Genomic DNA, 27,651 nt, shown 5'->3' with positions numbered 1-27,651 from the left:
AGAAATGAGTAAAGCTGAAATGAACTTGAAACAATTGCAAAAAAACTGAAATGGGAGAAGCTTCTATGAATTTGAAATCACAGAAATAATAAAAGCTGGAATTAATTTCAAAAAGTTGCTTAAAATGCAACAAGCTGAAATTATTCTAAACATTGCTGAAAGAATAGAAAAAGCTGAAATACATAAATGAGAAAAGCTGAAATGAACTTGAAAGAATATCAAAAAAACAGAAATGGGAGAAGCTTCTATGAATTTGATATCACAGAAATAATAAAAGCTGAAATTATTCTAAACATTGCTGAAATAAAAAAGGCTGAAATACATTTAAAAATTGCTAAAAATACAGAAATGAGAAAAGCTGAAACGAACTTGAAAGAATTGGAAAAAACAGAAATGGGGGAAGCTTCTATGAATTTGACAAAATACAGAACTAATAAAAGCTTAAATTACTTCTAAACATTGCTGAATCTTTTTCATTCAAACTTAATGAACTTGTACACCGCTTTGCTAGTCTTCTGACAACTCAAAGCGCTTTAATACTAGATGACATCTCTCACCCATTAATACACTGATGACACAACCTACCATACACAGTGGCACCTGCCCATGTGCACAGAATAAACAAGACAGGAGAAGATCCTGGCAACAAGTCAAAATAAAATATAAAAACATTTTGCATGGTTGGTGAGTGCCTCAAAAGTTTGCAAATAGTGTAGAAATTACTGAAAGCTTCGTGGCGGTGCCATCAAAAACGCTCCTGGATACTTCCGGATAAGTTAACCGTCATGTCTTGATGATGTCATAAAGATGCGCGGTTTTGTGAAATAAACATGGACGCATACAGCGCCAATGACTAATACAAGTACTACGTGTTTCACTTGGACAATTAAATGTTAGTGGACACACACAAATACTACAGCCCCCATCTCGATTACAATTGTTCACTCCTCAGTGCGCAGTTTCGCCCACCAGCGGACCCCCTCCTCCCCCCTAACCCCGGCTGGCCCACCGTAACTTTTGACTTGCTTATTAACTGACGGACCTTCTTGCGGTCCGATGAAGGTTATTAATAGTATATTAGGTTGACGCTTTGTTGCGTAAAATAAAGACCAAACGATCTCCTGTCATTCGCGTAAGAAAACAAACTCACGTGTCTGCAGCTCAATCACCGAAGGAACAACGTCACGCCACTCCCCGTAACTTTTGACGTGCTTATTAACCTACGGACCTTCTTGCGGTCCGCGAAAAGGTTATTAATAGTATCACTCGCGTAAAAAAATAAACTCACGTGCCTGCAGCTTAATGACAACACCGAAGGAACAACGTCACAACCACGGTTTAAGTCTCCAGCGGGGAGTAGCCTCGTTAGCAGTTTAGCTAGCTAGCAATCTAGTACTTATGGCTCTCACATGTCTCAAATATCTTACGGTCCAGCCTCCACATTACTTACGGTCTGCTCATCCCGGGTCTCCGTCCCAACTCACGACACGCACGTCCACACGTACCGTTATCTAACCACGGTTAAACCTGCACGTCCCTGAGCTGCGTCTTTATGGCCATCGATCAACAGCTGATCGCTAATTAGCTCGCAGTGAAGAGAGTGAAGAGATTTAGACAAAATCCACACCTCAAACAAATGCTTCCTGGAGCAAAACTATTTGGAGTAGCCAAAAAATAATGACATTTTGAGAGACACAAGACTCTACCGAACGTTTGAGTGTAGTTTGTATGTCTCTATGTGTTTTAAAACTGCTCAAACAGCCGTTTACAAAAAGTGTACCGGCTGTGTTTTTTTTTTTTTAAATGTTGGCAGATTTGTATGGAAGCGTATGGGGCTCGGGGCAGACTTTGTCTCACAATCAGGCTCCTCACGCAAAAAGTAAATGACTCTGACATTCCAAACTTATACGAGTCCAACCAGCACAAGCACGGCTAATGTTTTCTTTTTAAATGAAGGCTGAAAAGTGAATATTGTGGCCGTAAAGATAAAAGTGCCTCTTTTTTTTTTACTGAATCCTCACACGGCGCTCACTCTAAATCGCGGGACAATCCGGAAAACTCCACTCTAAATTCGAAAGAAACCCCAAAACTAATGAAACATAATTAGTGTTTATGAAAAAACTATAATAGATATCAACAAGCTGTTTTTTAAATAAAATTGTTAAGACTTGTGTCAACATTTTAAAGTTTAAATGGTGTCTCTAGCTGAAAGATTGGAAAAGCTGAAAAAGTTGAAAGTTGAAGAAGTTTTGAAAGGATTTGAAAATTTAATCCATTAGGAAACCATGTTAAAAAGGTTGAAGATATTAATTTATATTAATTCAATTATAAGAGCTAAAAAGCTGAAAAGTCATAGCACCCCTCCCCTGAATGAGCTGAACATTTTAATATTTCAATGGTCTTAATAGCTGAAAGTGTGAAGGAGTTGAAAGGTGCGGCGGAAGAAATAGTAGAATAAGGCGGAATAAAGATTAGAAGAACAATACTTGGAATGCTTGAAGCATTCCAACTAATAATGGTCAAAACGTTGTTCAGTGAATCAGGTTCTAAAACTGAACCTAATCCTTCATCCCATAATGATAATGATGAAACAAGGTTTTTTGCTTGATAGAAACAGTGTAAGCTAAAGCATTCCTCTTACAGTCTGTTTTAGCTGTTTTCTCCTCCTGCAAAAGCATTGACAGTAACAATAATGGTCAAAACGTTGTTAAGTGAATCAGGTTCTAAATCTAAACCAAATCCTTCATACCATAATGATAATGATGAAAAAAGAATTGGCTTGATAGACACAGTGTAAGCTAATGCATTCTTCAATAGAGTCCGTTTTAGCTGTTTCCTCCTTCTGCAAAAGCTTTGACAGTAACAAAAATGGTCAAAAAGTTGTTGAGTCAATCAAGTTCTAAAACTGAACCTAATCCTTCATCCCATTATGATAATGATGAAACAAGGTTTTTTGCTTGATAGAAACAGTGTAAGCTAATGCATTCTTAATTACAGTCCGTTTTAGCTGTTTCCTCCTTCTGCAAAAGCTTTGAAAGTAACAAAAATCGTCAAAACGTTGTTGAGTGAATCAGGTTCTAAAACTGAACCTAATCCTTCATCCCATAATGATAATGATGAAACAAGGTTTTTTGCTTGATAGAAACAGTGTAAGCTAATGCATTCTTAATTACAGTCCGTTTTAGCTGTTTCCTCCTTCTGCAAAAGCTTTGAAAGTAACAAAAATCGTCAAAACGTTGTTGAGTGAATCAGGTTCTAAAACTGAACCTAATCCTTCATCCCATAATGATAATGATGAAACAAGGTTTTTTGCTTGATAGAAACAGTGTAAGCTAAAGCATTCCTCTTACAGTCTGTTTTAGCTGTTTTCTCCTCCTGCAAAAGCTTTGACAGTAACAATAATGGTCAAAACGTTGTTGAGTCAATCAGGTTCTAAAACTGAACTTATTCCTTCATACCCTAATGATAAAGATGAAAAATGGTAATTGGCTTGATAGAAACAGTGTAAGCTAATGCATTCTTCATTAGAGTCCGTTTTAGCTCTTTCCTCCTTCTGCAAAAGCTTTGAAAGTAACAAAAATCGTCAAAACGTTGTTGAGTGAATCAGGTTCTAAAACTGAACCTAATCCTTCATCCCATAATGATACTGATGAAACAAGGTTTTTTGCTTGATAGAAACAGTGTAAGCTAATGCATTCTTAATTACAGTCCGTTTTAGCTGTTTCCTCCTTCTGCAAAAGCTTTGAAAGTAACAAAAATCGTCAAAACGTTGTTGAGTGAATCAGGTTCTAAAACTGAACCTAATCCTTCATCCCATAATGATAATGATGAAACAAGGTTTTTTGCTTGATAGAAACAGTGTAAGCTAAAGCATTCCTCTTACAGTCTGTTTTAGCTGTTTTCTCCTCCTGCAAAAGCATTGACAGTAACAATAATGGTCAAAACGTTGTTGAGTGAATCAGGTTCTAAATCTAAACCAAATCCTTCATACCATAATGAGAATGATGAAAAAAGAATTGGCTTGATAGACACAGTGTAAGCTAATGCATTCTTCAATAGAGTCCGTTTTAGCTGTTTCCTCCTTCTGCAAAAGCTTTGACAGTAACAAAAATGGTCAAAACGTTGTTGAGTCAATCAAGTTCTAAAACTGAACCTAATCCTTCATCCCATAATGATAATGATGAAACAAGGTTTTTTGCTTGATAGAAACAGTGTAAGCTAATGCATTCTTCATTAGAGTCCGTTTTAACTGTTTCCTCCTTCTGCAAAAGCTTTGAAAATAATAAAAATGGTCAAAACGTTGTTGAGTGAATCAGGTTCTAAAACTTTACCTAATCCTTCATACCATGATGATGAGGAAAAAGGCAATTTGCCTATAAGAAACTGTAAATTTTAAAGCATTCTTCATACAGTCTGTTTTAGCTGTTTTCTCCTTCTGCAAAAGCATTGACAGTAACAATAATGGTCAAAACGTTGTTGAGCGAATCAAGTTCTAAAACTGAACCTAATCCTTCATACCAAAATGATGAGGAAAAAAGGTAATTTGCCTATAAGAAACAGTGTAAAGTAAAGCATTCCTCTTACAGAAAGTTTTAGCTGTTTACTCCTTCTACAAAAGCATTGACAGTAACAATAATGGTCAAAACGTTGTTGAGTGAATCAGGTTCTAAAACTGAACCTAATCCTTCATCCCATAATGATAATGATGAAACAAGGTTTTTTGCTTGATAGAAACAGTGTGAGCTAATGCATTCTTAATTACAGTCCGTTTTAGCTGTTTCCTCCTTCTGCAAAAGCTTTGAAAGTAACAAAAATCGTCAAAACGTTGTTGAGTGAATCAGGTTCTAAAACTGAACCTAATCCTTCATCCCATAATGATAATGATGAAACAAGGTTTTTTGCTTGATAGAAACAGTGTAAGCTAAAGCATTCCTCTTACAGTCTGTTTTAGCTGTTTTCTCCTCCTGCAAAAGCATTGACAGTAACAATAATGGTCAAAACGTTGTTAAGTGAATCAGGTTCTAAATCTAAACCAAATCCTTCATACCATAATGATAATGATGAAAAAAGAATTGGCTTGATAGACACAGTGTAAGCTAATGCATTCTTCAATAGAGTCCGTTTTAGCTGTTTCCTCCTTCTGCAAAAGCTTTGACAGTAACAATAATGGTCAAAACGTTGTTAAGTGAATCAGGTTCTAAATCTAAACCAAATCCTTCATACCATAATGATAATGATGAAAAAAGAATTGGCTTGATAGACACAGTGTAAGCTAATGCATTCTTAATTACAGTCCGTTTTAGCTGTTTCCTCCTTCTGCAAAAGCTTTGAAAGTAACAAAAATCGTCAAAACGTTGAGTGAATCAGGTTCTAAAACTGAACCTAATCCTTCATCCCATAATGAGAATGATGAAACAAGGTTTTTTGCTTGATAGAAACAGTGTAAGCTAATGCATTCTTAATTACAGTCCGTTTTAGCTGTTTACTCCTTCTACAAAAGCATTGACAGTAACAATAATGGTCAAAACGTTGTTAAGTGAATCAGGTTCTAAATCTAAACCAAATCCTTCATACCATAATGATAATGATGAAAAAAGAATTGGCTTGATAGACACAGTGTAAGCTAATGCATTCTTAATTACAGTCCGTTTTAGCTGTTTCCTCCTTCTGCAAAAGCTTTGACAGTAACAAAAATGGTCAAAACGTTGTTGAGTCAATCAAGTTCTAAAACTGAACCTAATCCTTCATCCCATAATGATAATGATGAAACAAGGTTTTTTGCTTGATAGAAACAGTGTAAGCTAATGCATTCTTAATTACAGTCCGTTTTAGCTGTTTACTCCTTCTACAAAAGCATTGACAGTAACAATAATGGTCAAAACGTTGAGTGAATCAGGTTCTAAAACTGAACCTAATCCTTCATCCCATAATGATAATGATGAAACAAGGTTTTTTGCTTGATAGAAACAGTGTAAGCTAAAGCATTCCTCTTACAGTCTGTTTTAGCTGTTTTCTCCTCCTGCAAAAGCATTGACAGTAACAATAATGGTCAAAACGTTGTTGAGTGAATCAGGTTCTAAATCTAAACCAAATCCTTCATACCATAATGAGAATGATGAAAAAAGAATTGGCTTGATAGACACAGTGTAAGCTAATGCATTCTTCAATAGAGTCCGTTTTAGCTGTTTCCTCCTTCTGCAAAAGCTTTGACAGTAACAAAAATGGTCAAAACGTTGTTGAGTCAATCAAGTTCTAAAACTGAACCTAATCCTTCATCCCATAATGATAATGATGAAACAAGGTTTTTTGCTTGATAGAAACAGTGTAAGCTAATGCATTCTTCATTAGAGTCCGTTTTAACTGTTTCCTCCTTCTGCAAAAGCTTTGAAAATAATAAAAATGGTCAAAACGTTGTTGAGTGAATCAGGTTCTAAAACTTTACCTAATCCTTCATACCATGATGATGAGGAAAAAGGCAATTTGCCTATAAGAAACAGTGTAAATTTTAAAGCATTCTTCATACAGTCTGTTTTAGCTGTTTTCTCCTTCTGCAAAAGCATTGACAGTAACAATAATGGTCAAAACGTTGTTGAGTCAATCAAGTTCTAAAACTGAACCTAATCCTTCATACCCTAATGATAATGATCAGACAAGGTTTTTGCTTGATAGAAACAGTGTAAGCTAAAACATTCCTCTTACAGTCCATTTTAGCTTTTTTCTCCTCCTGCAAAAGCTTTGACAGTAACAATAATGGTCAAAACGTTGTTGAGTCAATCAGGTTCTAAAACTGAACTTATTCCTTCATACCCTAATGATAAAGATGAAAAATGGTAATTGGCTTGATAGAAACAGTGTAAGCTAATGCATTCTTCATTAGAGTCCGTTTTAGCTCTTTCCTCCTTCTGCAAAAGCTTTGAAAGTAACAAAAATCGTCAAAACGTTGTTGAGTGAATCAGGTTCTAAAACTGAACCTAATCCTTCATCCCATAATGATAATGATGAAACAAGGTTTTTTGCTTGATAGAAACAGTGTAAGCTAATGCATTCTTAATTACAGTCCGTTTTAGCTGTTCCCTCCTTCTGCAAAAGCATTGACAGTAACAATAATGGTCAAAACGTTGTTGAGTGAATCAGGTTCTAAATCTAAACCAAATCCTTCATACCATAATGAGAATGATGAAAAAAGAATTGGCTTGATAGACACAGTGTAAGCTAATGCATTCTTCAATAGAGTCCGTTTTAGCTGTTTCCTCCTTCTGCAAAAGCTTTGACAGTAACAAAAATGGTCAAAACGTTGTTGAGTCAATCAAGTTCTAAAACTGAACCTAATCCTTCATACCCTAATGATAATGATCAGACAAGGTTTTTGCTTGATAGAAACAGTGTAAGCTAATGCATTCTTAATTACAGTCCATTTTAGCTTTTTTCTCCTCCTGCAAAAGCTTTGACAGTAACAATAATGGTCAAAACGTTGTTGAGTCAATCAGGTTCTAAAACTGAACTTATTCCTTCATACCCTAATGATAAAGATGAAAAATGGTAATTGGCTTGATAGAAACAGTGTAAGCTAATGCATTCTTCATTTAGAGTCCGTTTTAGCTCTTTCCTCCTTCTGCAAAAGCTTTGAAAGTAACAAAAATCGTCAAAACGTTGTTGAGTGAATCAGGTTCTAAAACTGAACCTAATCCTTCATCCCATAATGATAATGATGAAACAAGGTTTTTTGCTTGATAGAAACAGTGTAAGCTAAAGCATTCCTCTTACAGTCTGTTTTAGCTGTTTTCTCCTCCTGCAAAAGCATTGACAGTAACAATAATGGTCAAAACGTTGTTAAGTGAATCAGGTTCTAAATCTAAACCAAATCCTTCATACCATAATGATAATGATGAAAAAAGAATTGGCTTGATAGACACAGTGTAAGCTAATGCATTCTTCAATAGAGTCCGTTTTAGCTGTTTCCTCCTTCTGCAAAAGCTTTGACAGTAACAATAATGGTCAAAACGTTGTTAAGTGAATCAGGTTCTAAATCTAAACCAAATCCTTCATACCATAATGATAATGATGAAAAAAGAATTGGCTTGATAGACACAGTGTAAGCTAATGCATTCTTAATTACAGTCCGTTTTAGCTGTTTCCTCCTTCTGCAAAAGCTTTGAAAGTAACAAAAATCGTCAAAACGTTGAGTGAATCAGGTTCTAAAACTGAACCTAATCCTTCATCCCATAATGAGAATGATGAAACAAGGTTTTTTGCTTGATAGAAACAGTGTAAGCTAATGCATTCTTAATTACAGTCCGTTTTAGCTGTTTACTCCTTCTACAAAAGCATTGACAGTAACAATAATGGTCAAAACGTTGTTAAGTGAATCAGGTTCTAAATCTAAACCAAATCCTTCATACCATAATGATAATGATGAAAAAAGAATTGGCTTGATAGACACAGTGTAAGCTAATGCATTCTTAATTACAGTCCGTTTTAGCTGTTTCCTCCTTCTGCAAAAGCTTTGACAGTAACAAAAATGGTCAAAACGTTGTTGAGTCAATCAAGTTCTAAAACTGAACCTAATCCTTCATCCCATAATGATAATGATGAAACAAGGTTTTTTGCTTGATAGAAACAGTGTAAGCTAATGCATTCTTAATTACAGTCCGTTTTAGCTGTTTACTCCTTCTACAAAAGCATTGACAGTAACAATAATGGTCAAAACGTTGAGTGAATCAGGTTCTAAAACTGAACCTAATCCTTCATCCCATAATGATAATGATGAAACAAGGTTTTTTGCTTGATAGAAACAGTGTAAGCTAAAGCATTCCTCTTACAGTCTGTTTTAGCTGTTTTCTCCTCCTGCAAAAGCATTGACAGTAACAATAATGGTCAAAACGTTGTTGAGTGAATCAGGTTCTAAATCTAAACCAAATCCTTCATACCATAATGAGAATGATGAAAAAAGAATTGGCTTGATAGACACAGTGTAAGCTAATGCATTCTTCAATAGAGTCCGTTTTAGCTGTTTCCTCCTTCTGCAAAAGCTTTGACAGTAACAAAAATGGTCAAAACGTTGTTGAGTCAATCAAGTTCTAAAACTGAACCTAATCCTTCATCCCATAATGATAATGATGAAACAAGGTTTTTTGCTTGATAGAAACAGTGTAAGCTAATGCATTCTTCATTAGAGTCCGTTTTAACTGTTTCCTCCTTCTGCAAAAGCTTTGAAAATAATAAAAATGGTCAAAACGTTGTTGAGTGAATCAGGTTCTAAAACTTTACCTAATCCTTCATACCATGATGATGAGGAAAAAGGCAATTTGCCTATAAGAAACAGTGTAAATTTTAAAGCATTCTTCATACAGTCTGTTTTAGCTGTTTTCTCCTTCTGCAAAAGCATTGACAGTAACAATAATGGTCAAAACGTTGTTGAGTCAATCAAGTTCTAAAACTGAACCTAATCCTTCATACCCTAATGATAATGATCAGACAAGGTTTTTGCTTGATAGAAACAGTGTAAGCTAAAACATTCCTCTTACAGTCCATTTTAGCTTTTTTCTCCTCCTGCAAAAGCTTTGACAGTAACAATAATGGTCAAAACGTTGTTGAGTCAATCAGGTTCTAAAACTGAACTTATTCCTTCATACCCTAATGATAAAGATGAAAAATGGTAATTGGCTTGATAGAAACAGTGTAAGCTAATGCATTCTTCATTAGAGTCCGTTTTAGCTCTTTCCTCCTTCTGCAAAAGCTTTGAAAGTAACAAAAATCGTCAAAACGTTGTTGAGTGAATCAGGTTCTAAAACTGAACCTAATCCTTCATCCCATAATGATAATGATGAAACAAGGTTTTTTGCTTGATAGAAACAGTGTAAGCTAATGCATTCTTAATTACAGTCCGTTTTAGCTGTTCCCTCCTTCTGCAAAAGCATTGACAGTAACAATAATGGTCAAAACGTTGTTGAGTGAATCAGGTTCTAAATCTAAACCAAATCCTTCATACCATAATGAGAATGATGAAAAAAGAATTGGCTTGATAGACACAGTGTAAGCTAATGCATTCTTCAATAGAGTCCGTTTTAGCTGTTTCCTCCTTCTGCAAAAGCTTTGACAGTAACAAAAATGGTCAAAACGTTGTTGAGTCAATCAAGTTCTAAAACTGAACCTAATCCTTCATACCCTAATGATAATGATCAGACAAGGTTTTTGCTTGATAGAAACAGTGTAAGCTAATGCATTCTTAATTACAGTCCATTTTAGCTTTTTTCTCCTCCTGCAAAAGCTTTGACAGTAACAATAATGGTCAAAACGTTGTTGAGTCAATCAGGTTCTAAAACTGAACTTATTCCTTCATACCCTAATGATAAAGATGAAAAATGGTAATTGGCTTGATAGAAACAGTGTAAGCTAATGCATTCTTCATTTAGAGTCCGTTTTAGCTCTTTCCTCCTTCTGCAAAAGCTTTGAAAGTAACAAAAATCGTCAAAACGTTGTTGAGTGAATCAGGTTCTAAAACTGAACCTAATCCTTCATCCCATAATGATAATGATGAAACAAGGTTTTTTGCTTGATAGAAACAGTGTAAGCTAAAGCATTCCTCTTACAGTCTGTTTTAGCTGTTTTCTCCTCCTGCAAAAGCATTGACAGTAACAATAATGGTCAAAACGTTGTTAAGTGAATCAGGTTCTAAATCTAAACCAAATCCTTCATACCATAATGATAATGATGAAAAAAGAATTGGCTTGATAGACACAGTGTAAGCTAATGCATTCTTCAATAGAGTCCGTTTTAGCTGTTTCCTCCTTCTGCAAAAGCTTTGACAGTAACAATAATGGTCAAAACGTTGTTAAGTGAATCAGGTTCTAAATCTAAACCAAATCCTTCATACCATAATGATAATGATGAAAAAAGAATTGGCTTGATAGACACAGTGTAAGCTAATGCATTCTTAATTACAGTCCGTTTTAGCTGTTTCCTCCTTCTGCAAAAGCTTTGAAAGTAACAAAAATCGTCAAAACGTTGAGTGAATCAGGTTCTAAAACTGAACCTAATCCTTCATCCCATAATGAGAATGATGAAACAAGGTTTTTTGCTTGATAGAAACAGTGTAAGCTAATGCATTCTTAATTACAGTCCGTTTTAGCTGTTTACTCCTTCTACAAAAGCATTGACAGTAACAATAATGGTCAAAACGTTGTTAAGTGAATCAGGTTCTAAATCTAAACCAAATCCTTCATACCATAATGATAATGATGAAAAAAGAATTGGCTTGATAGACACAGTGTAAGCTAATGCATTCTTAATTACAGTCCGTTTTAGCTGTTTCCTCCTTCTGCAAAAGCTTTGACAGTAACAAAAATGGTCAAAACGTTGTTGAGTCAATCAAGTTCTAAAACTGAACCTAATCCTTCATCCCATAATGATAATGATGAAACAAGGTTTTTTGCTTGATAGAAACAGTGTAAGCTAATGCATTCTTAATTACAGTCCGTTTTAGCTGTTTACTCCTTCTACAAAAGCATTGACAGTAACAATAATGGTCAAAACGTTGAGTGAATCAGGTTCTAAAACTGAACCTAATCCTTCATCCCATAATGATAATGATGAAACAAGGTTTTTTGCTTGATAGAAACAGTGTAAGCTAAAGCATTCCTCTTACAGTCTGTTTTAGCTGTTTTCTCCTCCTGCAAAAGCATTGACAGTAACAATAATGGTCAAAACGTTGTTGAGTGAATCAGGTTCTAAATCTAAACCAAATCCTTCATACCATAATGAGAATGATGAAAAAAGAATTGGCTTGATAGACACAGTGTAAGCTAATGCATTCTTCAATAGAGTCCGTTTTAGCTGTTTCCTCCTTCTGCAAAAGCTTTGACAGTAACAAAAATGGTCAAAACGTTGTTGAGTCAATCAAGTTCTAAAACTGAACCTAATCCTTCATCCCATAATGATAATGATGAAACAAGGTTTTTTGCTTGATAGAAACAGTGTAAGCTAATGCATTCTTCATTAGAGTCCGTTTTAACTGTTTCCTCCTTCTGCAAAAGCTTTGAAAATAATAAAAATGGTCAAAACGTTGTTGAGTGAATCAGGTTCTAAAACTTTACCTAATCCTTCATACCATGATGATGAGGAAAAAGGCAATTTGCCTATAAGAAACAGTGTAAATTTTAAAGCATTCTTCATACAGTCTGTTTTAGCTGTTTTCTCCTTCTGCAAAAGCATTGACAGTAACAATAATGGTCAAAACGTTGTTGAGTCAATCAAGTTCTAAAACTGAACCTAATCCTTCATACCCTAATAATAATGATCAGACAAGGTTTTTGCTTGATAGAAACAGTGTAAGCTAAAACATTCCTCTTACAGTCCATTTTAGCTTTTTTCTCCTCCTGCAAAAGCTTTGACAGTAACAATAATGGTCAAAACGTTGTTGAGTCAATCAGGTTCTAAAACTGAACTTATTCCTTCATACCCTAATGATAAAGATGAAAAATGGTAATTGGCTTGATAGAAACAGTGTAAGCTAATGCATTCTTCATTAGAGTCCGTTTTAGCTCTTTCCTCCTTCTGCAAAAGCTTTGAAAGTAACAAAAATCGTCAAAACGTTGTTGAGTGAATCAGGTTCTAAAACTGAACCTAATCCTTCATCCCATAATGATAATGATGAAACAAGGTTTTTTGCTTGATAGAAACAGTGTAAGCTAATGCATTCTTAATTACAGTCCGTTTTAGCTGTTCCCTCCTTCTGCAAAAGCTTTGAAAGTAACAAAAATCGTCAAAACGTTGTTGAGTGAATCAGGTTCTAAAACTGAACCTAATCCTTCATCCCATAATGATAATGATGAAACAAGGTTTTTTGCTTGATAGAAACAGTGTAAGCTAATGCATTCTTCATTAGAGTCCGTTTTAACTGTTTCCTCCTTCTGCAAAAGCTTTGAAAATAATAAAAATGGTCAAAACGTTGTTGAGTGAATCAGGTTCTAAAACTGAACCTAATCCTTCATACCCTAATGATAATGATCAGACAAGGTTTTTGCTTGATAGAAACAGTGTAAGCTAAAACATTCCTCTTACAGTCCATTTTAGCTTTTTTCTCCTCCTGCAAAAGCTTTGACAGTAACAATAATGGTCAAAACGTTGTTGAGTCAATCAGGTTCTAAAACTGAACTTATTCCTTCATACCCTAATGATAAAGATGAAAAATGGTAATTGGCTTGATAGAAACAGTGTAAGCTAATGCATTCTTCATTAGAGTCCGTTTTAGCTCTTTCCTCCTTCTGCAAAAGCTTTGAAAGGAACAAAAATCGTCAAAACGTTGTTGAGTGAATCAGGTTCTAAAACTGAACCTAATCCTTCATCCCATAATGATAATGATGAAACAAGGTTTTTTGCTTGATAGAAACAGTGTAAGCTAATGCATTCTTCATTAGAGTCCGTTTTAACTGTTTCCTCCTTCTGCAAAAGCTTTGAAAATAATAAAAATGGTCAAAACGTTGTTGAGTGAATCAGGTTCTAAAACTGAACCTAATCCTTCATACCCTATTGATAATGATCAGACAAGGTTTTTGCTTGATAGAAATAGTGTAAGCTAAAACATTCCTCTTACAGTCCGTTTTAGCTTTTTTCTCCTCCTGCAAAAGCTTTGACAGTAACAATAATGGTCAAAACGTTGTTGAGTCAATCAGGTTCTAAAACTGAACTTATTCCTTCATACCCTAATGATAAAGATGAAAAATGGTAATTGGCTTGATAGAAACAGTTTAAGCTAATGCATTCTTCATTAGAGTCCGTTTTAGCTCTTTCCTCCTTCTACAAAAGCATTGACAGTAACAATAATGGTGAAAACGTAGTTGAGTGAATAAGGTTTTAAAACTATCCTAATCCTTCATACCAAAATGATGAGGAAAAAAGGTAATTTGCCTATAAGAAACAGTGTAAAGTAAAGCATTCCTCTTACAGAACGTTTTAGCTGTTTACTCCTTCTACAAAAGCATTGACAGTAACAATAATGGTCAAAACGTTGTTGAGTGAATCAGGTTCTAAAACTGAACCTAATCCTTCATCCCATAATGATAATGATGAAACAAGGTTTTTTGCTTGATAGAAACAGTGTAAGCTAAAGCATTCCTCTTACAGTCTGTTTTAGCTGTTTTCTCCTCCTGCAAAAGCATTGACAGTAACAATAATGGTCAAAACGTTGTTGAGTGAATCAGGTTCTAAAACTGAACCTAATCCTTCATACCATAATGATAATGATGAAACAAGGTAATTGGCTTGATAGAAACAGTGTAAGCTAATGCATTCTTAATTACAGTCCGTTTTAGCTGTTTCCTCCTTCTGCAAAAGCTTTGAAAGTAACAAAAATCGTCAAAACGTTGTTGAGTGAATCAGGTTCTAAAACTGAACCTAATCCTTCATCCCATAATGATAATGATGAAACAAGGTTTTTTGCTTGATAGAAACAGTGTAAGCTAATGCATTCTTAATTACAGTCCGTTTTAGCTGTTTCCTCCTTCTGCAAAAGCTTTGAAAGTAACAAAAATCGTCAAAACGTTGTTGAGTGAATCAGGTTCTAAAACTGAAACTAATCCTTCATCCCATAATGATAATGATGAAACAAGGTTTTTTGCTTGATAGAAACAGTGTAAGCTAAAGCATTCCTCTTACAGTCTGTTTTAGCTGTTTTCTCCTCCTGCAAAAGCATTGACAGTAACAATAATGGTCAAAACGTTGTTGAGTGAATCAGGTTCTAAATCTAAACCAAATCCTTCATACCATAATGAGAATGATGAAAAAAGAATTGGCTTGATAGACACAGTGTAAGCTAATGCATTCTTCAATAGAGTCCGTTTTAGCTGTTTCCTCCTTCTGCAAAAGCTTTGACAGTAACAAAAATGGTCAACACGTTGTTGAGTCAATCAAGTTCTAAAACTGAACCTAATCCTTCATCCCATAATGATAATGATGAAACAAGGTTTTTTGCTTGATAGAAACAGTGTAAGCTAATGCATTCTTCATTAGAGTCCGTTTTAGCTCTTTCCTCCTTCTACAAAAGCATTGACAGTAACAATAATGGTGAAAACGTAGTTGAGTGAATAAGGTTTTAAAACTATCCTAATCCTTCATACCAAAATGATGAGGAAAAAAGGTAATTTGCCTATAAGAAACAGTGTAAAGTAAAGCATTCCTCTTACAGAACGTTTTAGCTGTTTACTCCTTCTACAAAAGCATTGACAGTAACAATAATGGTCAAAACGTTGTTGAGTGAATCAGGTTCTAAAACTGAACCTAATCCTTCATCCCATAATGATAATGATGAAACAAGGTTTTTTGCTTGATAGAAACAGTGTAAGCTAAAGCATTCCTCTTACAGTCTGTTTTAGCTGTTTTCTCCTCCTGCAAAAGCATTGACAGTAACAATAATGGTCAAAACGTTGTTGAGTGAATCAGGTTCTAAAACTGAACCTAATCCTTCATACCATAATGATAATGATGAAACAAGGTAATTGGCTTGATAGAAACAGTGTAAGCTAATGCATTCTTCATTAGAGTCCGTTTTAGCTCTTTCCTCCTTCTACAAAAGCATTGACAGTAACAATAATGGTGAAAACGTAGTTGAGTGAATAAGGTTTTAAAACTATCCTAATCCTTCATACCAAAATGATGAGGAAAAAAGGTAATTTGCCTATAAGAAACAGTGTAAAGTATAGCATTCCTCTTACAGAACGTTTTAGCTGTTTACTCCTTCTACAAAAGCATTGACAGTAACAATAATGGTCAAAACGTTGAGTGAATCAGGTTCTAAAACTGAACCTAATCCTTCATCCCATAATGATAATGATGAAACAAGGTTTTTTGCTTGATAGAAACAGTGTAAGCTAAAGCATTCCTCTTACAGTCTGTTTTAGCTGTTTTCTCCTCCTGCAAAAGCATTGACAGTAACAATAATGGTCAAAACGTTGTTAAGTGAATCAGGTTCTAAATCTAAACCAAATCCTTCATACCATAATGATAATGATGAAAAAAGAATTGGCTTGATAGACACAGTGTAAGCTAATGCATTCTTCAATAGAGTCCGTTTTAGCTGTTTCCTCCTTCTGCAAAAGCTTTGACAGTAACAATAATGGTCAAAACGTTGTTGAGTGAATCAGGTTCTAAAACTGAACCTAATCCTTCATACCCTAATGATAATGATCAGACAAGGTTTTTGCTTGATAGAAACAGTGTAAGCTAATGCATTCTTAATTACAGTCCATTTTAGCTTTTTTCTCCTCCTGCAAAAGCTTTGACAGTAACAATAATGGTCAAAACGTTGTTGAGTCAATCAGGTTCTAAAACTGAACTTATTCCTTCATACCCTAATGATAAAGATGAAAAATGGTAATTGGCTTGATAGAAACAGTGTAAGCTAATGCATTCTTCATTTAGAGTCCGTTTTAGCTCTTTCCTCCTTCTGCAAAAGCTTTGAAAGTAACAAAAATCGTCAAAACGTTGTTGAGTGAATCAGGTTCTAAAACTGAACCTAATCCTTCATCCCATAATGATAATGATGAAACAAGGTTTTTTGCTTGATAGAAACAGTGTAAGCTAAAGCATTCCTCTTACAGTCTGTTTTAGCTGTTTTCTCCTCCTGCAAAAGCATTGACAGTAACAATAATGGTCAAAACGTTGTTAAGTGAATCAGGTTCTAAATCTAAACCAAATCCTTCATACCATAATGATAATGATGAAAAAAGAATTGGCTTGATAGACACAGTGTAAGCTAATGCATTCTTCAATAGAGTCCGTTTTAGCTGTTTCCTCCTTCTGCAAAAGCTTTGACAGTAACAATAATGGTCAAAACGTTGTTGAGTGAATCAGGTTCTAAAACTGAACCTAATCCTTCATACCCTAATGATAATGATCAGACAAGGTTTTTGCTTGATAGAAACAGTGTAAGCTAAAACATTCCTCTTACAGTCCATTTTAGCTTTTTTCTCCTCCTGCAAAAGCTTTGACAGTAACAATAATGGTCAAAACGTTGTTGAGTCAATCAGGTTCTAAAACTGAACTTATTCCTTCATACCCTAATGATAAAGATGAAAAATGGTAATTGGCTTGATAGACACAGTGTAAGCTAATGCATTCTTCAATAGAGTCCGTTTTAGCTGTTTCCTCCTTCTGCAAAAGCTTTGACAGTAACAATAATGGTCAAAACGTTGTTGAGTGAATCAGGTTCTAAAACTGAACCTAATCCTTCATCCCATAATGATAATGATGAAACAAGGTTTTTTGCTTGATAGAAACAGTGTAAGCTAATGCATTCTTAATTACAGTCCGTTTTAGCTGTTTCCTCCTTCTGCAAAAGCTTTGAAAGTAACAAAAATCGTCAAAACGTTGTTGAGTGAATCAGGTTCTAAAACTGAACCTAATCCTTCATCCCATAATGATAATGATGAAACAAGGTTTTTTGCTTGATAGAAACAGTGTAAGCTAAAGCATTCCTCTTACAGTCTGTTTTAGCTGTTTTCTCCTCCTGCAAAAGCATTGACAGTAACAATAATGGTCAAAACGTTGTTGAGTGAATCAGGTTCTAAAACTGAACCTAATCCTTCATCCCATAATGATAATGATGAAACAAGGTTTTTTGCTTGATAGAAACAGTGTAAGCTAAAGCATTCCTCTTACAGTCTGTTTTAGCTGTTTTCTCCTCCTGCAAAAGCATTAACAGTAACAATAATGGTCAAAACGTTGTTAAGTGAATCAGGTTCTAAATCTAAACCAAATCCTTCATACCATAATGATAATGATGAAAAAAGAATTGGCTTGATAGACACAGTGTAAGCTAATGCATTCTTCAATAGAGTCCGTTTTAGCTGTTTCCTCCTTCTGCAAAAGCTTTGACAGTAACAATAATGGTCAAAACGTTGTTGAGTGAATCAGGTTCTAAAACTGAACCTAATCCTTCATACCCTAATGATAATGATCAGACAAGGTTTTTGCTTGATAGAAACAGTGTAAGCTAATGCATTCTTAATTACAGTCCATTTTAGCTTTTTTCTCCTCCTGCAAAAGCTTTGACAGTAACAATAATGGTCAAAACGTTGTTGAGTCAATCAGGTTCTAAAACTGAACTTATTCCTTCATACCCTAATGATAAAGATGAAAAATGGTAATTGGCTTGATAGAAACAGTGTAAGCTAATGCATTCTTCATTTAGAGTCCGTTTTAGCTCTTTCCTCCTTCTGCAAAAGCTTTGAAAGTAACAAAAATCGTCAAAACGTTGTTGAGTGAATCAGGTTCTAAAACTGAACCTAATCCTTCATCCCATAATGATAATGATGAAACAAGGTTTTTTGCTTGATAGAAACAGTGTAAGCTAAAGCATTCCTCTTACAGTCTGTTTTAGCTGTTTTCTCCTCCTGCAAAAGCATTGACAGTAACAATAATGGTCAAAACGTTGTTGAGTCAATCAAGTTCTAAAACTGAACCTAATCCTTCATCCCATAATGATAATGATGAAACAAGGTTTTTTGCTTGATAGAAACAGTGTAAGCTAAAGCATTCCTCTTACAGTCTGTTTTAGCTGTTTTCTCCTCCTGCAAAAGCATTGACAGTAACAATAATGGTCAAAACGTTGTTGAGTGAATCAGGTTCTAAAACTGAACCTAATCCTTCATACCATAATGATAATGATGAAACAAGGTTTTTTGCTTGATAGAAACAGTGTAAGCTAATGCATTCTTAATTACAGTCCGTTTTAGCTGTTTCCTCCTTCTGCAAAAGCTTTGAAAGTAACAAAAATCGTCAAAACGTTGTTGAGTGAATCAGGTTCTAAAACTTTACCTAATCCTTCATACCATGATGATGAGGAAAAAGGCAATTTGCCTATAAGAAACAGTGTAAATTTTAAAGCATTCTTCATACAGTCTGTTTTAGCTGTTTTCTCCTTCTGCAAAAGCATTGACAGTAACAATAATGGTCAAAACGTTGTTGAGTCAATCAAGTTCTAAAACTGAACCTAATCCTTCATACCCTAATGATAATGATCAGACAAGGTTTTTGCTTGATAGAAACAGTGTAAGCTAAAGCATTCCTCTTACAGTCTGTTTTAGCTGTTTTCTCCTCCTGCAAAAGCATTGACAGTAACAATAATGGTCAAAACGTTGTTGAGTCAATCAAGTTCTAAAACTGAACCTAATCCTTCATCCCATAATGATAATGATGAAACAAGGTTTTTTGCTTGATAGAAACAGTGTAAGCTAATGCATTCTTCATTAGAGTCCGTTTTAACTGTTTCCTCCTTCTGCAAAAGCTTTGAAAATAATAAAAATGGTCAAAACGTTGTTGAGTGAATCAGGTTCTAAAACTTTACCTAATCCTTCATACCATGATGATGAGGAAAAAGGCAATTTGCCTATAAGAAACAGTGTAAATTTTAAAGCATTCTTCATACAGTCTGTTTTAGCTGTTTTCTCCTTCTGCAAAAGCATTGACAGTAACAATAATGGTCAAAACGTTGTTGAGTGAATCAGGTTCTAAAACTTTACCTAATCCTTCATACCATGATGATGAGGAAAAAGGCAATTTGCCTATAAGAAACAGTGTAAATTTTAAAGCATTCTTCATACAGTCTGTTTTAGCTGTTTTCTCCTTCTGCAAAAGCATTGACAGTAACAATAATGGTCAAAACGTTGTTTAGCGAATCAAGTTCTAAAACTGAACCTAATCCTTCATACCAAAATGATGAGGAAAAAAGGTAATTTGCCTATAAGAAAAAGTGTAAGCTAAAGCATTCCTCTTACAGTCTGTTTTAGCTGTTTTCTCCTCCTGCAAAAGCATTGACAGTAACAATAATGGTCAAAACGTTGTTAAGTGAATCAGGTTCTAAATCTAAACCAAATCCTTCATACCATAATGATAATGATGAAAAAAGAATTGGCTTGATAGACACAGTGTAAGCTAATGCATTCTTCAATAGAGTCCGTTTTAGCTGTTTCCTCCTTCTGCAAAAGCTTTGACAGTAACAATAATGGTCAAAACGTTGTTGAGTGAATCAGGTTCTAAAACTGAACCTAATCCTTCATACCCTAATGATAATGATCAGACAAGGTTTTTGCTTGATAGAAACAGTGTAAGCTAATGCATTCTTAATTACAGTCCATTTTAGCTTTTTTCTCCTCCTGCAAAAGCTTTGACAGTAACAATAATGGTCAAAACGTTGTTGAGTCAATCAGGTTCTAAAACTGAACTTATTCCTTCATACCCTAATGATAAAGATGAAAAATGGTAATTGGCTTGATAGAAACAGTGTAAGCTAATGCATTCTTCATTTAGAGTCCGTTTTAGCTCTTTCCTCCTTCTGCAAAAGCTTTGAAAGTAACAAAAATCGTCAAAACGTTGTTGAGTGAATCAGGTTCTAAAACTGAACCTAATCCTTCATCCCATAATGATAATGATGAAACAAGGTTTTTTGCTTGATAGAAACAGTGTAAGCTAAAGCATTCCTCTTACAGTCTGTTTTAGCTGTTTTCTCCTCCTGCAAAAGCATTGACAGTAACAATAATGGTCAAAACGTTGTTAAGTGAATCAGGTTCTAAATCTAAACCAAATCCTTCATACCATAATGATAATGATGAAAAAAGAATTGGCTTGATAGACACAGTGTAAGCTAATGCATTCTTCAATAGAGTCCGTTTTAGCTGTTTCCTCCTTCTGCAAAAGCTTTGACAGTAACAATAATGGTCAAAACGTTGTTGAGTGAATCAGGTTCTAAAACTGAACCTAATCCTTCATACCCTAATGATAATGATCAGACAAGGTTTTTGCTTGATAGAAACAGTGTAAGCTAAAACATTCCTCTTACAGTCCATTTTAGCTTTTTTCTCCTCCTGCAAAAGCTTTGACAGTAACAATAATGGTCAAAACGTTGTTGAGTCAATCAGGTTCTAAAACTGAACTTATTCCTTCATACCCTAATGATAAAGATGAAAAATGGTAATTGGCTTGATAGACACAGTGTAAGCTAATGCATTCTTCAATAGAGTCCGTTTTAGCTGTTTCCTCCTTCTGCAAAAGCTTTGACAGTAACAATAATGGTCAAAACGTTGTTGAGTGAATCAGGTTCTAAAACTGAACCTAATCCTTCATCCCATAATGATAATGATGAAACAAGGTTTTTTGCTTGATAGAAACAGTGTAAGCTAATGCATTCTTAATTACAGTCCGTTTTAGCTGTTTCCTCCTTCTGCAAAAGCTTTGAAAGTAACAAAAATCGTCAAAACGTTGTTGAGTGAATCAGGTTCTAAAACTGAACCTAATCCTTCATCCCATAATGATAATGATGAAACAAGGTTTTTTGCTTGATAGAAACAGTGTAAGCTAAAGCATTCCTCTTACAGTCTGTTTTAGCTGTTTTCTCCTCCTGCAAAAGCATTGACAGTAACAATAATGGTCAAAACGTTGTTGAGTGAATAAGGTTCTAAAACTATCCTAATCCTTCATACCAAAATGATGAGGAAAAAAGATAATTTGCCTATAAGAAACAGTGTAAAGTAAAGCATTCCTCTTACAGAACGTTTTAGCTGTTTACTCCTTCTACAAAAGCATTGACAGTAACAATAATGGTCAAAACGTTGTTGAGTGAATCAGGTTCTGCAACTGAACCTAATCCTTCATCCCATAATGATAATGATGAAACAAGGTTTTTTGCTTGATAGAAACAGTGTAAGCTAAAGCATTCCTCTTACAGTCTGTTTTAGCTGTTTTCTCCTCCTGCAAAAGCATTGACAGTAACAATAATGGTCAAAACGTTGTTGAGTGAATCAGGTTCTAAAACTGAACCTAATCCTTCATACCATAATGATAATGATGAAACAAGGTTTTTTGCTTGATAGAAACAGTGTAAGCTAATGCATTCTTAATTACAGTCCGTTTTAGCTGTTTCCTCCTTCTGCAAAAGCTTTGAAAGTAACAAAAATCGTCAAAACGTTGTTGAGTGAATCAGGTTCTAAAACTTTACCTAATCCTTCATACCATGATGATGAGGAAAAAGGCAATTTGCCTATAAGAAACAGTGTAAATTTTAAAGCATTCTTCATACAGTCTGTTTTAGCTGTTTTCTCCTTCTGCAAAAGCATTGACAGTAACAATAATGGTCAAAACGTTGTTGAGTCAATCAAGTTCTAAAACTGAACCTAATCCTTCATACCCTAATGATAATGATCAGACAAGGTTTTTGCTTGATAGAAACAGTGTAAGCTAAAGCATTCCTCTTACAGTCTGTTTTAGCTGTTTTCTCCTCCTGCAAAAGCATTGACAGTAACAATAATGGTCAAAACGTTGTTGAGTCAATCAAGTTCTAAAACTGAACCTAATCCTTCATCCCATAATGATAATGATGAAACAAGGTTTTTTGCTTGATAGAAACAGTGTAAGCTAATGCATTCTTCATTAGAGTCCGTTTTAACTGTTTCCTCCTTCTGCAAAAGCTTTGAAAATAATAAAAATGGTCAAAACGTTGTTGAGTGAATCAGGTTCTAAAACTTTACCTAATCCTTCATACCATGATGATGAGGAAAAAGGCAATTTGCCTATAAGAAACAGTGTAAATTTTAAAGCATTCTTCATACAGTCTGTTTTAGCTGTTTTCTCCTTCTGCAAAAGCATTGACAGTAACAATAATGGTCAAAACGTTGTTGAGTGAATCAGGTTCTAAAACTTTACCTAATCCTTCATACCATGATGATGAGGAAAAAGGCAATTTGCCTATAAGAAACAGTGTAAATTTTAAAGCATTCTTCATACAGTCTGTTTTAGCTGTTTTCTCCTTCTGCAAAAGCATTGACAGTAACAATAATGGTCAAAACGTTGTTTAGCGAATCAAGTTCTAAAACTGAACCTAATCCTTCATACCAAAATGATGAGGAAAAAAGGTAATTTGCCTATAAGAAACAGTGTAAAGTAAAGCATTCCTCTTACAGAACGTTTTAGCTGTTTACTCCTTCTACAAAAGCATTGACAGTAACAATAATGGTCAAAACGTTGAGTGAATCAGGTTCTAAAACTGAACCTAATCCTTCATCCCATAATGATAATGATGAAACAAGGTTTTTTGCTTGATAGAAAAAGTGTAAGCTAAAGCATTCCTCTTACAGTCTGTTTTAGCTGTTTTCTCCTCCTGCAAAAGCATTGACAGTAACAATAATGGTCAAAACGTTGTTAAGTGAATCAGGTTCTAAATCTAAACCAAATCCTTCATACCATAATGATAATGATGAAAAAAGAATTGGCTTGATAGACACAGTGTAAGCTAATGCATTCTTCAATAGAGTCCGTTTTAGCTGTTTCCTCCTTCTGCAAAAGCTTTGACAGTAACAATAATGGTCAAAACGTTGTTGAGTGAATCAGGTTCTAAAACTGAACCTAATCCTTCATACCCTAATGATAATGATCAGACAAGGTTTTTGCTTGATAGAAACAGTGTAAGCTAAAACATTCCTCTTACAGTCCGTTTTAGCTTTTTTCTCCTCCTGCAAAAGCTTTGACAGTAACAATAGGTCAAAACGTTGTTGAGTCAATCAGGTTCTAAAACTGAACTTATTCCTTCATACCCTAATGATAAAGATGAAAAATGGTAATTGGCTTGATAGAAACAGTGTAAGCTAATGCATTCTTCATTAGAGTCCGTTTTAGCTCTTTCCTCCTTCTACAAAAGCATTGACAGTAACAATAATGGTGAAAACGTAGTTGAGTGAATAAGGTTTTAAAACTATCCTAATCCTTCATACCAAAATGATGAGGAAAAAAGGTAATTTGCCTATAAGAAACATTGTAAAGTAAAGCATTCCTCTTACAGAACGTTTTAGCTGTTTACTCCTTCTACAAAAGCATTGACAGTAACAATAATGGTCAAAACGTTGTTGAGTGAATCAGGTTCTAAAACTGAACCTAATCCTTCATCCCATAATGATAATGATGAAACAAGGTTTTTTGCTTGATAGAAACAGTGTAAGCTAAAGCATTCCTCTTACAGTCTGTTTTAGCTGTTTTCTCCTCCTGCAAAAGCATTGACAGTAACAATAATGGTCAAAACGTTGTTGAGTGAATCAGGTTTTAAAACTGAACCTAATCCTTCATCCCATAATGATAATGATGAAACAAGGTTTTTTGCTTGATAGAAACAGTGTAAGCTAAAGCATTCCTCTTACAGTCTGTTTTAGCTGTTTTCTCCTCCTGCAAAAGCATTGACAGTAACAATAATGGTCAAAACGTTGTTGAGTGAATCAGGTTCTAAAACTGAACCTAATCCTTCATACCATAATGATAATGATGAAACAAGGTAATTGGCTTGATAGAAACAGTGTAAGCTAATGCATTCTTAATTACAGTCCGTTTTAGCTGTTTCCTCCTTCTGCAAAAGCTTTGAAAGTAACAAAAATCGTCAAAACGTTGTTGAGTGAATCAGGTTCTAAAACTGAACCTAATCCTTCATACCATGATGATAATGATCAGACAAGGTTTTTGCTTGATAGAAACAGTGTAAGCTAAAGCATTCCTCTTACAGTCTGTTTTAGCTGTTTTCTCCTTCTGCAAAAGCATTGACAGTAACAATAATGGTCAAAACGTTGTTGAGTGAATCAGGTTCTAAAACTGAACCTAATCCTTCATACCATAATGATAATGATGAAACAAGGTTTTTTGCTTGATAGAAACAGTGTAAGCTAATGCATTCTTAATTACAGTCCGTTTTAGCTGTTTCCTCCTTCTGCAAAAGCTTTGAAAGTAACAAAAATCGTCAAAACGTTGTTGAGTGAATCAGGTTCTAAAACTGAACCTAATCCTTCATCCCATAATGATAATGATGAAACAAGGTTTTTTGCTTGATAGAAACAGTGTAAGCTAAAGCATTCCTCTTACAGTCTGTTTTAGCTGTTTTCTCCTCCTGCAAAAGCATTGACAGTAACAATAATGGTCAAAACGTTGTTGAGTGAATCAGGTTCTAAATCTAAACCAAATCCTTCATACCATAATGAGAATGATGAAAAAAGAATTGGCTTGATAGACACAGTGTAAGCTAATGCATTCTTCAATAGAGTCCGTTTTAGCTGTTTCCTCCTTCTGCAAAAGCTTTGACAGTAACAAAAATGGTCAAAACGTTGTTGAGTCAATCAAGTTCTAAAACTGAACCTAATCCTTCATACCCTAATGATAATGATCAGACAAGGTTTTTGCTTGATAGAAACAGTGTAAGCTAATGCATTCTTAATTACAGTCCATTTTAGCTTTTTTCTCCTCCTGCAAAAGCTTTGACAGTAACAATAATGGTCAAAACGTTGTTGAGTCAATCAGGTTCTAAAACTGAACTTATTCCTTCATACCCTAATGATAAAGATGAAAAATGGTAATTGGCTTGATAGAAACAGTGTAAGCTAATGCATTCTTCATTTAGAGTCCGTTTTAGCTCTTTCCTCCTTCTGCAAAAGCTTTGAAAGTAACAAAAATCGTCAAAACGTTGTTGAGTGAATCAGGTTCTAAAACTGAACCTAATCCTTCATCCCATAATGATAATGATGAAACAAGGTTTTTTGCTTGATAGAAACAGTGTAAGCTAAAGCATTCCTCTTACAGTCTGTTTTAGCTGTTTTCTCCTCCTGCAAAAGCATTGACAGTAACAATAATGGTCAAAACGTTGTTAAGTGAATCAGGTTCTAAATCTAAACCAAATCCTTCATACCATAATGATAATGATGAAAAAAGAATTGGCTTGATAGACACAGTGTAAGCTAATGCATTCTTCAATAGAGTCCGTTTTAGCTGTTTCCTCCTTCTGCAAAAGCTTTGACAGTAACAATAATGGTCAAAACGTTGTTGAGTGAATCAGGTTCTAAAACTGAACCTAATCCTTCATACCCTAATGATAATGATCAGACAAGGTTTTTGCTTGATAGAAACAGTGTAAGCTAAAACATTCCTCTTACAGTCCATTTTAGCTTTTTTCTCCTCCTGCAAAAGCTTTGACAGTAACAATAATGGTCAAAACGTTGTTGAGTCAATCAGGTTCTAAAACTGAACTTATTCCTTCATACCCTAATGATAAAGATGAAAAATGGTAATTGGCTTGATAGACACAGTGTAAGCTAATGCATTCTTCAATAGAGTCCGTTTTAGCTGTTTCCTCCTTCTGCAAAAGCTTTGACAGTAACAATAATGGTCAAAACGTTGTTGAGTGAATCAGGTTCTAAAACTGAACCTAATCCTTCATCCCATAATGATAATGATGAAACAAGGTTTTTTGCTTGATAGAAACAGTGTAAGCTAATGCATTCTTAATTACAGTCCGTTTTAGCTGTTTCCTCCTTCTGCAAAAGCTTTGAAAGTAACAAAAATCGTCAAAACGTTGTTGAGTGAATCAGGTTCTAAAACTGAACCTAATCCTTCATCCCATAATGATAATGATGAAACAAGGTTTTTTGCTTGATAGAAACAGTGTAAGCTAAAGCATTCCTCTTACAGTCTGTTTTAGCTGTTTTCTCCTCCTGCAAAAGCATTGACAGTAACAATAATGGTCAAAACGTTGTTGAGTGAATAAGGTTCTAAAACTATCCTAATCCTTCATACCAAAATGATGAGGAAAAAAGATAATTTGCCTATAAGAAACAGTGTAAAGTAAAGCATTCCTCTTACAGAACGTTTTAGCTGTTTACTCCTTCTACAAAAGCATTGACAGTAACAATAATGGTCAAAACGTTGTTGAGTGAATCAGGTTCTGCAACTGAACCTAATCCTTCATCCCATAATGATAATGATGAAACAAGGTTTTTTGCTTGATAGAAACAGTGTAAGCTAAAGCATTCCTCTTACAGTCTGTTTTAGCTGTTTTCTCCTCCTGCAAAAGCATTGACAGTAACAATAATGGTCAAAACGTTGTTGAGTGAATCAGGTTCTAAAACTGAACCTAATCCTTCATACCATAATGATAATGATGAAACAAGGTTTTTTGCTTGATAGAAACAGTGTAAGCTAATGCATTCTTAATTACAGTCCGTTTTAGCTGTTTCCTCCTTCTGCAAAAGCTTTGAAAGTAACAAAAATCGTCAAAACGTTGTTGAGTGAATCAGGTTCTAAAACTTTACCTAATCCTTCATACCATGATGATGAGGAAAAAGGCAATTTGCCTATAAGAAACAGTGTAAATTTTAAAGCATTCTTCATACAGTCTGTTTTAGCTGTTTTCTCCTTCTGCAAAAGCATTGACAGTAACAATAATGGTCAAAACGTTGTTGAGTCAATCAAGTTCTAAAACTGAACCTAATCCTTCATACCCTAATGATAATGATCAGACAAGGTTTTTGCTTGATAGAAACAGTGTAAGCTAAAGCATTCCTCTTACAGTCTGTTTTAGCTGTTTTCTCCTCCTGCAAAAGCATTGACAGTAACAATAATGGTCAAAACGTTGTTGAGTCAATCAAGTTCTAAAACTGAACCTAATCCTTCATCCCATAATGATAATGATGAAACAAGGTTTTTTGCTTGATAGAAACAGTGTAAGCTAATGCATTCTTCATTAGAGTCCGTTTTAACTGTTTCCTCCTTCTGCAAAAGCTTTGAAAATAATAAAAATGGTCAAAACGTTGTTGAGTGAATCAGGTTCTAAAACTTTACCTAATCCTTCATACCATGATGATG

The sequence above is a fragment of the Pungitius pungitius genome, chromosome 6, assembly GCF_949316345.1.
Source record: "Pungitius pungitius chromosome 6, fPunPun2.1, whole genome shotgun sequence".
Classification (NCBI taxonomy): Eukaryota; Metazoa; Chordata; class Actinopteri; order Perciformes; family Gasterosteidae; genus Pungitius; species Pungitius pungitius.
This window is presented reverse-complemented; position numbering follows the sequence as displayed.